Consider the following 9,878-nt stretch of genomic DNA (forward strand, 5'->3'; position numbering starts at 1 on the left):
AACCTCTACATAGACCAAGAGGCAGTTGTTCAAACAGAACCAGGTGATACTGTGTGGTTTAAAGTCAGAAAAGGTGTGTGTCAGGGTTGTATCCCTTTACCATACTTATTCAATCTGTACATTGAGCAAATAACCCAAGAAGGTAGAGTATATGAAGAAGACAGAGCTCAGCATCAGCATCAGGACTGGAGGAAAATGCTTTAACAACCTGCAATATGTGGACGAGACAACCTAGCTTGCTGAAAGCACTTACTGAAGACTAAAGACCACAGCCTTCAGTACGGATTGCACCTTAACAAAAAGAAAACAAAAATCCTCACAAACGGACCGATAAGAAACATCATGATAAAAGGAGAAAAGATTGAAGTTGTCAAGGATTTTACTTGTATCCACAACCAACGCCCCTGGAAGCAGCGGTCAAGAAATCAGACGGCGTATTGCCTTGGGCAAGTCTGCTGCAAAAGAACGCTTTAAAGTGTTGAAACATCTCCGATTGAGATGTTTCAATGAACGGATGCATTGCTGGAAGTGCTCACTCATCTATGCCGAGAAATTTGGAAGACAGCTACCTGGCCAATCACCTGAAAGAAGTCCATATTTATGCCTATTCCCAAGAAAGGCGATCCCACTGGATGTAGAAATTATTGAACAATATCATTAATATCACATACAAGCAAAATTTTGCTGAAGATCATTCAGTACACTGACAGGAAACTGCCAGAAATTCAAGCCAGATTTACGAGAGGGCACGAAACCAGAGATATCATTGCTGATGTCAGATGAATCCTGGCTGAAAGCAGAAAACGTATCAGGAAGATGTTTACCAGTGTTTTATTGACTATGCTAAGGCATTCACAGTGTGGATCATAACGAATTATGGATAACATTGCAGAGAATGGGAATTCCAGGACACTTAATTGTGCTCATGCAGAATCTGTACATTGATCAAGAGGCAGTCGTTCAAACAGAATAAGGAGATACTGCATGGTTTAAAGTCAGGAAAGGTATGCGTCAGGGTTGTATCCTTTCACCATACCTATTCAATCTGTACGCTGAGCAAATAATCCAAGAAGCTGGACTAGATTGGAGGAAGACTTCTTAACAACCTGCGTTATGCAGATGACACAACCTTGCTTGCTGAACAAGGAGACAACTTGGAGCACTTATTGATGAAGATCAAAGATCACAGCCTTCAGTATGGATTATACCTCAACATAAAACAAAAATCCTCACAACTGGGCCAATTAAGCAACATCATGATAAATGGAGAAAAGATTGAGGTTGTCAAGGGTTTCATTTTACTTGGATCCACAATCAATGCCCAAGGAAGCAGCAGTCAAGGATTCAAAAGGTGCATTGCATTGGGAAAATCTGCTGCAAAAGACCTTTTTACAGCGTTGAAAAGCAAAGATGTCACATTGAGGACTAAGGTCTGCCTGACCCAAGCCGTGGTGTTTTTCAGTCGCCTCATATGCACGCGAAAGCTGGACAATGAATAAGGGAGATTGAAGAAGAATTGATGCCTCTGAATTGTGGTGTTCGTGAGGAATATTGAATATGCCATGGACTGCAAAAAGAACGAATAAATCTGTCTTGGAAGAAGTACAACCAGAATGCTCCTTAGAAACAAGGATGGTGAGACTACATCTCACATACTTTGGACATGTTATCAGGAGGGATCAGTCCCTGGAGAAGGACATCATGCTTGGTAAAATAGAGAGTCGGTGAGAAAGAGGAAGACCCTTAATGAGGTGGATTGACACAGTCACTGCAACAATTGGCTCAAGCGTAGCGACAATTGTGAGGATGGTGCAGGACCAGGCAGTGTTTTGTTCTGTTGTGCATGGGGTCACCAACTCGACGACACCTAACAACAATAACAAAATGTTGGAAAGCAAGGATGTCACTTTGTGGACTTAGGTGTGCCTGACCCAAGCCATGGTATTTTCAATCTTCTCACAGGCATGGGAAAGCTAGATAATGAATAAGGAAGACTGAAGTAGAATTGATGCCTTTAGACATGTTATCAAGAAGGACCTGTCCCTGGGGAAGGACATCATGCTTGGTAAAGTAGAGGGTCAGTGAAAAAGAGGAAGGCCCTCAACAAGATGGACTGACACAGCAGCTACAACAATGGGCTCAAGCATAGCAAAGATTGTGAGGATGGCGCAGGACCAGGCGGCATTTCCTTCTGTTGTGCATAGAGTCACTATGAGTCGCAGGCAACTCGACAGCACCTAACAAAAACAACATGGCCAAAGACTAGGGAGTGGCCTGTGAGGTTTAGAATTTAACCTTACCCAGAGAATTTGATCTTCTTTGTCCTGGATTCCTGAGACAGAACCTCTAAAACCTTAGAAATTCCCCTGTGATTGAAATGTTTTTGATGAGGGCTCCAGACCTCACCTAACCTAACAGGTTATGTTAATAAGGTGACTCTTAATGAGGGCTGGCCAGGCCAGAAAGACCCACCTCCTGATATCAGCTGACCTCAGGCATGATTCAATCAATTATGCCCATGTAATGAGGCCTCAGTGAAGGCTCTAGACACAGAAGCTCCAAGTTGATGAAAGAAGCTCCAGGACTTGCTGGTTGATGAAAGACATACACGTGGGAGGGTAGTACATCCCGTTTTGGGACGTAGATACACCATATGGGAGCCCTCCCAGACTTTGTACTATGCGTCTCTTCATTCGTATCCTTTTTTTTACTATAATAAAACTGTAACTGTAAGTGTAACACTTCCATGAGTTCTGTTAATCATTCTAGTGAATTATCAAACAGAAGGACTAGCAGGAGCCACCAAGTCAGAAATGAGAAAGGCCCTGTAGACCCCCAAGCCTATGGCTGGTATCCTGAGGAGGTAGTGGGAAACCCCCAAATTTGTAGCCAGCAGATCCGAAGTGACAGTGTCATGGGAACCCCTAAGCTTGCAGCTCCCACCTGACATCTTGGGCAGACTTGGCAGCCTGGAGGACTGTGCTCTTTGTCTTGTGAGATCTGACCGAGCTCTGAGTGGTTAGGGTCAGAGGAAGAAGTACTGCACGTGCAGTTGAGTTGGGAACAAAACAGAATAGAACTGATTGCAATCGATCATTACATTTGGTGTCAAAGAAGTGGAATTTGGTTTTCCCAGCAGTCTCCAACACCCACCCTTTCTGTCTTAGTTCCCTAGGGCTGCTGTAATAAAATACCATAAACCCATAGCAACTCATAAGTGCCTCATAGGGTTTCCAAGGAGAGGCTGGTAGATTCGCACTGCTGACCTTTTGGTTAGCCACCGAGCTCTTAACCACTGCACCACCAGGCCAGTTTTGCTGCTGTTACTTCTCCTTTTGAGTCATGCCGTATCAGCAACTGAAGGTCCCAAGGCTTTACTCCATTAAAGTCATTAAGGTTGACTTTACTTTTTCCCCCAGTCATATTTTAAGTGCCTTCCAACCTAAGGGGCTCATCTCCCAGTACTCTGTTGGGCAATATTTGCGTTGTGGTACATAGGGTGGCTTACGAGAGCAGAAATCTATTGCCTTATAGTTCTGGAGGCAAGAAGGCCAGGCCGTGCTCCCTCCAAAGTCTCCAGGGGAGATCCTTTCTTGTCTCTCCCAGCTTCCGGTCGCCCCAGGTGTTTTTTGGCTTATAGATGTATCTTCACATGACTGTCCTTCCTTTGTCTCTCTGTGTCCCTTGTCTTTTATAAGGACACCACACCAGTATAATCTCATGTTAACTGATCACATCTTCAAAGAGCCTATTTCCAAAGAAGTCCACACTCACAGGTCCCAGGAGTTAGGACTTCAACATATCTTTTGGGGGGACACAATTCAATCTATACAACCCTCCCTCTCTGTTCCCACTCTCTAGGTCCCCATTCCCTGCCAGAATCCCACTGTGGGGTGTTCCCGGTCCCCAAGATCACCAGACAGCAGCTGGCCAGGCCGTGGCAGACGCTGTGTTCATCTGGGGCAAGTCTCGGAGCTAGAAAGGGCCCTCCCTGAGACTGCTTGGAGAAAAAAGGAGGGACAGGAGGTAGAGGGAGGCAGGACAGATGCAATGGGTCTGAGTGGGAGAGAACTAGGTTGCCTGAAAAAGGTTTCAAGCAGGGTGCAGCATCTGTGAAAAATTTGAGCGGGGCTGCTGCCTCCATCATATGGGCCTACCCCCTCCTCTTCGATGTGGCTTTTCTTTCGAGGAACAAGACTACATCTGTTTGGCGACACTCTATCTGGAATCGTTAAATAAACCTTTCAGGCCCTGGCAAACAATAGCCCATCTTATTCCGATGGGGGAGCCCCCGAAACACAGCCGACTTCTTAATCCTAAATCTGCCTGCAGGCGCCCCCTCCCCTTCCCTCCCAGCAAGCCCCCTGCTCCCCCACCCCTGGCTCCCAACTTGGGGAAAGACTTCATATACTTTCATAGGCGTTCTGAAGGCGGGTCACCTTTGGCCCCTCTCTACTCTGACATATTTTTTGTTTTTGAGTTTTCACGTTTAGTTTTAGAATTGTTTATGCTTGGTTTCTCTCTCTCCCCCTCTCTTCCCAGGGGTTCTCTCTCTCCTCTCTTTGTTGCTTGCTCAATGGATCTCAGCCACACAATACTGTCTGAGCAAACTTGTTCAGGCCCCCTTAATTATCTCATCTTGCCATTAACCCCACCCTCACCCTCTTGAGGCCACCGAGAAGCAGGCAAGGCTAAATAAACAAAGGAAGGGAAGCGACCCAGCCAGCTTTTCCAAGGCCCTGGTAATGTGGAATCACAAAGTCATTTGCTCAGCTGGCCTTCCTCTCCACCCCCCACAGGCACCCACCTCCCCCATCGACAGCACCATAGAAAACAACAACAACAACAAGCTGAACCCTTCGTACAGCTGAAACTCAAGTTCATGGCAAAGGGGGTTACCATGCAGACTGCAGAATCTAGGTGTCCAGCAGAGTGCACAGACCTTCCCTCTTCCCCAAATGTGTCCCACTCTGTTCTCCCCAATTCACAGACACACTCTCCAGCCCCGCTCCCCTTTCCGAGAAATCTGTTGCCTCAGCGGGAGTCATGTAAAGCAAGAAGTTGCTGGAGGCACATTTGCTGTCTTACAAAATTGCTGCTGGGTGGTTGTGAAAAATGAGTTTGAACTATACCCCTCTGCCTCTTGCCTGGGAGAAGGATGTGTAGAGGACACAGTACAATTTTACAGGCAAGCCTTGTTTCTCCTTTGCTCTGTAATTAACCTGCAGCCTCTCTCCTCCAATCAGAAGCCAGCTGGCGAGGCTGCAATTGCTGAGCCGAGATGGGGGGCTGGGGAGGTATATGCAAGGAAATGATGAAATAATTCAATTTGGAAAGTGGGTCACTGGGGGGATGGAGGTAGCAAAGAAACATCCCCCTAGGGGAAAACCAGGACCCTCAATTTAGGTATTCTTTATGGGACAGTTTGAGGATTAGGGAAGCACTCTGAGGGAGGAAGGTTCTCCTCAGGGCTTTGAACCGGTTCAGTCTGGTTCGAACCCCTGCTGAGAATTTGCATTTCTAAGAAGTTCCCCCGGAAGTTATACTTAAGAATCACCTGGGAATCTTGTTAAAATGAAGATTCTGCTTCAGTACATCTGGAACGGAAATGCAAATTTTCAGCAGGAACTTGTCAGAAATGCAAATTTTCAGCAGGGGCTTGAACCAAACCCAACTGGGTTGGAAGCCTTGGTTCTCCTAATGTGTATTCTTGTTTCAATCCTTGCGGAGCACCTTCTTGAAGCCTTCCCAGACAAACCTCATCTAGCCCTGTCCTTTACTCCTAACGCTCCCACTCAGGGATAGAGCTCCATCCAAGCTGTTCTAAGACCTAGGTTTATGTTTCTTTGGGCTCATTAGTGTGTTCTACCTCCATCTCCTCTATCTGCCCCATGACACTGACAGTTCTGTGTGGGCAGGGACTGGTCTCCCTGACTCCTCTAAAACACCACCTTCTCTCCAGACATGCTTCTGTCAGGTTTTATCACAGTAGACAGAAAGTACCCCATTCTCCTAACATATCTAGATGTGAGCAGCCAGGATGTTTCCCCTTCGCATAAATAGAAGTGTAGCCCAAAGAAAGGAAACTCATCACTCAAGGCCATTGGATGATTCTATAGTTCCACTCTCTGAGCTCTGGTCACTCCACTTGGCACTCCTACCTCTTTATCCTGGCTATAGTCAGGCAAGAAGACACCACTGAACAAGCTGTGTACAGAGCTAATCCCAAACTGTGTTTTCCAAACATCAGTCATTCAAGGACCTCCTCCTAATTTTTGCCATATCTTTGAACCATCTCAATTGTTATTTCCTTAATATTTGCCTTTAAATCAACTCACTTATTTTATTTAAACAAGTTTAGCCTTATTGCAAGCAATAATATCCTTGAAAGCACAGGTTTAATGTGCTGTTTTTCTTCTTACACATGAAATCAAAATATGTAACTTTTCAAATACAAAGTGTTCCTTGGAATACCACCTGAAATCATCTTGCGTACCGTATGTTGGCATGGCATGTAAAGGATATTTCAATCTTTTGGCTGAGTTAAAAAAAACTTAGGCTGGTCCCTGAGGCTCAGATTCTTCATCTGTAAAATGGCAACAATAATGCCTGCCTTATCTTCATGAGATAAATACCTCATGAAGGGCAATGAACAGTACAAAGAGCTACCAAACGGAATTCATAATAGAAGACATGGCCAGGAGTAAGGCATAAAATTTAATAAACTTGGAGTTGTTTTAAAGTATAAATCGCTAAAAGGAGAAGGAATGAAGAGTTCTGCATGTGCTTGAAAGAATAGGAGTCCTATACTAGACACTGTGAAAGAGCTATAACAGAAATAGTAGAGAAATGTACGGGCTATTAAAAGAAACAATATACACCCACATGAAAAACACAAAAGAACCTATAGAGAATTAGGAGCCCTTGTAGCACAGTTGTTAAGAGCTGAGCTGCTAAACAAAAGGTCGGCAGTTCAAACCCACCAGCCACTCCTTGGAAACTCTATGGAACAGTTCTACTCTGTCCTATAGGGTCGCTGTGAGTTGGAATCAACTCGACAGCAATGGGTTCGGTTTTCTTGGTGTAGAGAATTATAACCCTGGTTCTATGCAGCTATGAATGCAATGGAATCCTTGGGTAGTGCCAACGGTTAATGCACTTGACTGCTAACCAAAAGTTAGCAGTGCCTCAGAGGTGCCTCAGAAAAAAGGCCTGGCAATCTACTTCTGAAAAACCAGCCATTGAAAACCCTCTAGAGCACAGTTCTACTCTGGGACACATGGGGTCTCCATGAGTCGGAATCCACTTGAACACCAATTGGTTGGTTATGAATGCAAAGCAAGGGTCTTGTGAGCCTCTGGATGAATGCTGGGTAACGCTGCAGCCTAAAAAATGGACTGGGAAGACTTCCTGGAGGGGTGTTAGCAATCAGAGCTCTGGATCCTTGATTGTGAGAATTTCTAGAGTCTTTTTTCCCTCTCCTACATTTCACTGCCTCCTTCCCCCTGAGTTGCAGTCCTGGAGGGCTGGTGCCTGTTGGAAACTCTTTTTCTGGAGGCCGCTGGCCATTGACCAGGCTGCAAGGCCGTTAGTGACGGTGCTGTGTCTCTGGGTGTCCCCAGTGCTCAGCACCCTCTGCTGCTCTGAAGTCCTCCCCACAGCCTCCCATTGCCCCCCTCTGGCACAGCCTCTGGGTATGAACTGTCTCTCACTCCACATCTTCCCTGCTGCCGCCCCCCCGTGAAACGTCTCTTCCTCACTTTCTGTAAAGTGTTTCTGTCTCCTCTCTGCTTCTCCTCACAGTGCAACTATTTCTATCTCTTGTTGTTGCTGTCTGTCACACTCTAGCTCATCTCGGGGTTAGTCTCTCTTTCTCTTTGCATTCTTTGCCTCCTTTCCTCCCTTGTTGTTACCTTCATTAAGGATATTATCTGTCATCACCCCGCACCACCTGCTGGAGACTTCCTTCTATGAACCAGCTCTTTTCTTCTGCAGAGAAATCTGTAGTGACTCTGCTATGTCGTAATGATAATAAGCAGGCAAAGGACTCTAAGGTATCATCATCTGAGGACTGGGCAGAAGGGAAGGTTTGGGGGTCACAACGACCAGACACCTACACACACACACACACGCTCACACCCACTGCATGGCTGGGGGGGCAGCATTAGACATCTCGCCAGCACTTTCCAAATTGTGCCTCCTGCCCATGGGCCAAAGTGGAGAATCAATAATTATTTCCATCCACATCTTTACAAAATAATAAACAAACTGGAGGCTCAGCCAGGTCAATGACCTCAGTTCCTACTCTTTGTCCAGAAGCCTGCTCTCTGGACTTTCAGTGTGTAAAGGGACATTGGAATCATAACTCAAAGAAATTCATAGTTTAATACAACCAGAATGAGCACAACATACTTTAAAGGTAGTTATTTGGGGGTTCCAATTCCAGGCGTGCTGGGGTAACCCACAGTGGGACTTTGTACAAGTCACTTAGCTGCTTGGAAACTCAGTTTCCTCATCTGCAAAATGGGTAGGGATTGAGCAGGATCACTTCATCAAAACCTTTGGCAGGATGCCTAGCCCAGCACGGGCTCAACTAAATGTTTGCCTTGCAGTAGAGTGAATTACTTAATATGGCCCTTCTAGCCATAGTCTTCGTAACTCCCACCAAATGATTGGGTGGGGCTATGCAAATGACGTGCTTGTAGCCCACCAAAGGGATTGGATAGCTTGCTAATAATGTAAATAAGGTGCATGGCACCCTTGTGGGGGTAGGATCATGTAAATAAGGTGTATGGAACCCTCACGAGGGAATTGGTCAGTTTCGCCATCCCACTAGGCTGAAAATGAGCCATCCCAGAGGCAGGAAGAGAGAATCTCAACACCACCAAGAAAGAAAATCCAAGAGCGGAGTGCACCCTTTGGACCTGGGATACCTATGCTGAGAACCTCCTAGATCCAGGAGACAGATAGAGAAGCTGTAACACAGAAGACAGCAAGAAAGATGGTACGAGATAGCAGGAATCAGGAGGCCAGTGCAAGACGGCTGCAGTGGGGCTTCCCAGCCCACAAAAGCAAGAAAGCTGAGCGCCTTTAGGCACGAGGCTTACTGGCAGAGTAGGGTGCCTCTGGGCACTTAATGGCAAAGCTAAAAGAGCTTTGTAACACTTGTTTGAGCAAGGCAAAGGCTGAGGGGCCAGAGAGAGGAGTGTCTGGAGGCACGGCTGAGAAGAGGCTCTCCTAATTGAAGAACTGTATCCTGGAGCATTTCTGACCCTGAATTGTAACCTGTTACTTCCCTAATAAACCCCATAATCATGAGTATTTGTGAGTTCTGTATGACCATTGTAACAAATTATCGAACCCAGCAGAGAAGTAGAGAATGCCGTGGGAGGGACAGTTGGTGTCAGCACTGGTAAAAAGGTTGGAGGGTGGAGGCATGTCTGACCTCCACCTCATTGGAGTCAGTCTTGGTTGTTGATCTTGATTCTCCGTCTGTCTTGTGAAGTTAGAGGAAGTCAGACGCCCCCGCCACACCATTTTCACATTGCCAAACCTGAAGCTGGGCCTGTACTGTGAAGCACTTGCCTCTTGAAGCAATCCTGTAACTTTGAAAATTCTGTTTCAGAATACAGAGTGTCCAGTAATATGGAGTGCCCGGTATTCTTCAGGAGTCCCTGAGTGGCACAATGAACATACTTGTTTGCTAACTGAAAGGCTGGAAGTTTGAATCTGCCCAGAGGTGCTTTGGAAAAAAAGCTTGGCAATCAACTTCCAGAAAAATCAGCCACTGATAACCCTAGTGAGCACAGTTTTACTCTGACACACGGGGGTCACCATGAGTCAGAACTGACTCAGCAGCAACGGGTAACTGGTAGTAT

This window comes from Loxodonta africana, chromosome 6 (genome assembly GCF_030014295.1).
Source record: "Loxodonta africana isolate mLoxAfr1 chromosome 6, mLoxAfr1.hap2, whole genome shotgun sequence".
NCBI classification, from domain to species: domain Eukaryota; kingdom Metazoa; phylum Chordata; class Mammalia; order Proboscidea; family Elephantidae; genus Loxodonta; species Loxodonta africana.